Genomic DNA, 5,637 nt, shown 5'->3' on the forward strand with positions numbered 1-5,637 from the left:
ACCCCATCCATTGTCCTCTCAGCTCCTCAGAGGCACCCCTACCACATCCTAACCCAAGAGCACATCTGACCAGGTCACTTAAATGCTTAAAATCCCCTGCCCAGCAAGCCTACCCTGCCCTAACCCCTTCTCCGCCTTTAAAATTGTGATTTGCTTCTAATTACAAATCTGACCAAGAACACCTGTGACCCCCCCCCCAAAAAAATTATTCCTCAGCCTGGCAGGAGAAACCTGAGATCCTGTCTGCTCACCTTCCTAGCCTCACCTCCTACAACCAGATTCCTGCAGTTCCCCAGACCCTCCACCTGCTGTCTCATTTGTCTCCCTGATGACTGCTCCCTGATCTGGCTTCCTTTGAAAGCTACTTCTCCTTTTTCCCATGAAGTTTTCTTGACACCCTCAGGTGGACTCGGCTCCTCCTTCTCTAAGTGACTGATCAGTGCATTATCACACTTTACGGTAATAATTTAACACCTGTTCCCAACACTCTTGTTTCTTTGAGAGCAAAGAACTTATTTATTTTGCTTATATGCTTCTATTTTTAATTTTGGCATCCCCAACATTTTTTATGGGATGAGTACTTTCTATGGAATGTGTATGCTGAATAAATGAGTGAGTGAATGAATGAATGCAGAGAGCAGAAATTAGAAAGTCCCTGACATGTGATAAATTTCATTTCTGATATTCTGGCTAGATCTTATTTATTCCTCTTTTTAATGGCACATTGGGCACCCCTAATGTGATTCTAAAATAATAATGTTTCAGCTCCTGATTTCATTAAACACCATGTTGTGGTTATGAGGAGCCCAGGAGGAACCCTGGAGGCCAGTGCCACCTGTAATGGTTTTTTCGCTCCATAGTTGCCTTCAGCTTAGTGACTGCTGCTTTGAAAAAGTTGCTTAACTTCTCTGCACCTTAACTTCCTTGGCTGCAATAAGAGATTCATGATGCTGTTAGCTCATCAAGTATTGGTGAGGCTGAGATCAGATAATGTATGCGAAGTTTTTAGAACAATGCCTAGCGTATGGAACATGTAATAAATGTTCAATAAACATTGATGACGGTGATGACATTTCCTTGATATTATTGAGGGCACCTTGTACTTTTCCATGGAGGAGAAGTAAACTATAAGGCCTGCTGTGAATTGCTGCATTCTATAATGATTCATAAAGCACTGTATCATTGTGTCACATGATCAATATAGAGCTTTACGAGCACAGGCAAATTCAGTTGTCTGCAATGAGGTGGGTTTCAAAACCAGTACAGTGAACCAAGGCAATTTAAAATGCTAAGCGACTACTCTTATGTGTCTAAAAAATTCCATCACTGGAAATGTTATCATTATTGGAATACTTTGTCCCTTTGAAATGTTAGATGTTCTAACAAGTAGGAACATATGAGTCATGGAAACCTTAGAGTGAATGAGAGCAGTGTTGACGGGCAGAGCATTGGTGCCGGGGGCCTACAGGATAGAGGATGAAGAGGAGAATAGCCCGCAAGGAGTTGTCAGATGTGGCTGGCTCAGAGTCTGCAGCCATTCTTGCAAGGCTGGCAAGGTGGGCCAACTTCTTAAAGTGCAGACTGGTCTCAGGTAGGGTTCTGTTCAGGGACAGCATTGTTATGGTTGCTGAGAGCTCATGCCCAGGACTGCTGGCCTGGGTTCTGGATGCCTAGCCACCTCTACTCTTTGACAAACTGTTTTGTTTTCCAGATAAGGGAGAGTCTTAGCTGCCAGTGACAGAAATTCCAATCGAACCCTAGTTTAGGCATCAAGGGAATCGTTTGGGCCCATATAACTGGAAAGATCAGGAGTAGTCATGGCTTCAGGGTTCAAAGGGGATCATCCAGGCTCAGTTTCAGTCCATCCCTTGTCTCAGCCTTTTACTGGGTTGACCTCCAACCCAGGCATCATAGATGGATGGTGACAATAGCTTTAGTTTCTACATCCCCTCAGGTTCAAGGGGCATAGGAATAGAGCTCACTTTTGCTATGGAAATTTCAAATATATATACATCAAATATATATATATATTTGATATGTATAGCATATATATAATATATATATTATATATATAGTGTGTGTATATATATATATATATATATATATATATATATATATATATTCCTTGTGTCTTTTTGGCTCTAAAAGGGCATTGTGCCTATCTTTGAAGAAATTGCTCTGGCCAGGGGAAATACAAACTCTGAAGGGCCACAAATAAATGGAAAGATATTCTGTGTTCATGGAGTGGAAGACTTAATATTATTAAGATGTCAATACTGTTCAAAGTGATTTATAGGTTTAGTGTAACTCCTATGAAAATCCCAAAGGCATTTTTTTCAGAAATAGAAAAATCCATCCTAAAATGTCTATGGGATCTAAAGGGACCTTGAATAGCCAAAACAATTTTGAAAAAGAACAACATAGTTGGAGGACTCACACTTCCTGATCTCAAAACATATTACAAAGCCATAATAATCCAAATAGTGTGAAACTGGCATAAAGGAAGACGCATAGACCAGTGGAACAGAACAGAGAGCCTAGAAATAAACTCTTACTTCCATGGTCAACTGATCTTCAACAAAGGTACCAAGACCACACAATGGAGAAAGGAAAGTGTTTTCCTCATAACAAATGGTGTTAGGGAAGTTGGGTATTGTGTTTTAAAAAAATGAAGTTGGACCCTTATTTTACACCATATATAAAATTAACTCAAAATTGATTAAAGACCTAAATGTAAGAAACCAGAACTATACAACTCCAGAAGAAAACATAAGGAAAGACCTTCATGATACTGGACTTGGCAATGATTTCTTAGATATGTATCAAAAGCAAAGGGTAACAAAAGCAAAAATAGACAAATGGGAATACATCAAACTTAAAACTTTGTACATCAAAGGGCACAATCAGCAATCTAGGAATGGGAGAAAATATTTGCAAATCGTATATCTGATAAGAATTTAATATCCAGAATATATAAAGATGTCCTACAACCTAACAACAAAATCAAGTAACCTGATTTTAAGATGGCTGAAGGACTGAAATAGATATTTCTCCAAAGATGATATACAAATGGCCAACAGGCATATGAAAAGATGCTCAATATCACTAGTCATCAGAGAAATTCAAATCAAAATCACAATGAGATACCACCATAATTCCTTACATCCATTAGAATTTCTCTTATCAAACAAATGGACAAAAAACAAAAATATCTAGAAAATAGCAAGTATTGGCAAGAATATGAAGAAATTGGAAATCTTGTGTACTGTTGATGGGAATGGTATGGCCACTATGGAAAATGGTATGAAGTTTTCTCAAAAAACTTACAAATAATCCCACTTCTGGATATATATCCAAAAGAATCCAAAGCAGAGTCCTGAAGAGGTATTTGCACATCCAAGTTCATAGCAGCATTATTCCTGATAGCTACGAGGTGAAAGCAAACCACATGTCCATTAAAAGATGAATGCCTGAGCAACATGTGATACGTACATACAATGGAATGTTATTCTGTGTCAGAAAGGAGGGAAATCCGTCACAAGCTACAAGATGGATGGACCTTGAGGACATTATGCTGAGTGAATAAGCCCATAACAAAAAATAAATACTGCATGATTCCACTTGCAGGATATATCTAAAGTAATCAAATTTATAGAGACAAAGTACTATCGTGGTTACCAGGGTCTAGGAGGAGGGGGAAAAGGGGAGTTGTTTAATGGGTATAGAGTTTCAGTTTTGGAGGATGAAAAAGTTCTAGAGATCTGTTTCATAGCAGTGTGAATACACTTAACACTACTGAACTTATACATTTAAAAATGGTTATGGTAAAGTTTGTTTTGTGTTTTTACCACAATGAAATATATATATATATATATATATATATATATATATATGTACACACACACACACACACACACACACATATATGTATATATATGTATATCCTAGGTCCCCTGTCAGAGTAATTAGTTCAGGTAGAGTGGGGCTAGGACTTCAATATTATTTAAAGGCTCCCTGGATTATTTTATGGTATAATCAGGTTTGCAAGTAGCTGCCTAATCTCTAATCTTTCATCTGTGTGCCCAATTGGTGCTTAGCCAATTACTGCTAGGAGCAGGCCTTTCTTACCCTTTCACACAGAGCAGTATGGAGTCAGGAGTTTATTGAGCACGTTTATTCAGAGCTGGGCTGGGGTGCAGGTTCTATAGGGGCCACCAAATCATCCCCATAGATTAGAAGCAGGGCATTAGTTAACTCAGGTTTCCATATTCAACCCTTTGTGTAACTTCTGGGTGGGCAAAAAGAGGAGATGCCTAGTGTCGCTCAGACAACCCAGGCAGTCAGGCTTTCCCTGCAGGTTAGGAAGCAGAAGTGAGAGAGCAGGCAGAGAGGAAAGAGACACTAGGAGCCCAGAATGCTGCTCAGAGTGGAAGTCACAGTGGGCACTGGGAGGCAAGTGGACAACTAAAATGGGATGGTTAGGGTAGGACAGAGAGAAAGTCCCAGAAGCCAGGAACAGTAAGCTTAAGGAAAGGAAGAGGGGAAGCAATATAATTCCTTTCTGTCTAGAACTGGGCCTATTGAATTTGTTCTTAAGTAAAATAAAAACTGCTGGGGTGAGGGTAGGGAAGAAGAATCATTCTTTACCAGGAAGAGAGTAGGAAGCAGGGAGTGGAGTTTTTGTGCAGAGAACAGTAATCAGTATTCAAAATCTTACTTCTTGCTACACCAGTGGATTGAATTCAGTCTTTAGCATAATTTAATTAAATGGACTATTGTTTTTCTTTCTCACTGGTTTTAGAGAGAGCGTTACAAGTATGAGGTGAGCAGGATTAGGTTCTAATTGAAGCAGATCTATCTGCCTCAAAGCCACCGAGGCCTGTATAAACAGCCTGAGAAAGCTTTTATATCAATTTCATATTCAGCAGGGTGTGGGTGAACAGATGGGTGCACGTTACCCGCTTGGCTTCCAGTTTTAGAAAGCAGGGGGCAAAATGTTGGGTGAGTTCAAAATTTTTTAAATTATGGCTGGGTTTGTTCATAGAACATATTAGCTAGGTGGTGTTGAAACAGGACTATGTAATTTGTGCTTCTGCAACACCTTCTTTCAGAAAATGTGTTCAGATTTGATTTTCATTTAAAAAAGGCACTGAGGGCACCTGGGTGGCTCAGTGGGTTAAGCATCTGACTTCAGCTCAGGTCATGATTTCACAGCTCGTGGGTTCAAGCCCCGCATCAGGCTCAGTGCTGACAGCTTGGAGCCTGGAGCCTGCTTCAGATTCTGTCTTCCTCTCTCTCTCTCTCTCTGCCAATCTCCCCCCCAAAATAAATAAGCATTAAAAAAAACCTTAAAAGGGGCGCCTGGGTGGCTCAGTCGGTTGGGCGGCCGACTTCGGCTCAGGTCACGATCTCGCGGTCCGTGAGTTCGAGCCCCGCATCGGGCTCTATGCTGACAGCTCAGAGCCTGGAGCCTGTTTCAGATTCTGTGTCTCCCTCTCTCTGACCCTCCCCCGTTCACGCTTTGTCTCTCCCTGTCTCAAAAATAAATAAAACGTTAAAAAAAAATAATGAAAAAAAACCTTAAAAATATATTAAAAAGGGAACTGATATTTAAGTGCCTGTTAGGTGGTAACAGGC

This window comes from Herpailurus yagouaroundi, unplaced genomic scaffold (assembly GCF_014898765.1).
Source record: "Herpailurus yagouaroundi ecotype Mexico unplaced genomic scaffold, PumYag 159, whole genome shotgun sequence".
NCBI lineage: Eukaryota > Metazoa > Chordata > Mammalia > Carnivora > Felidae > Herpailurus > Herpailurus yagouaroundi.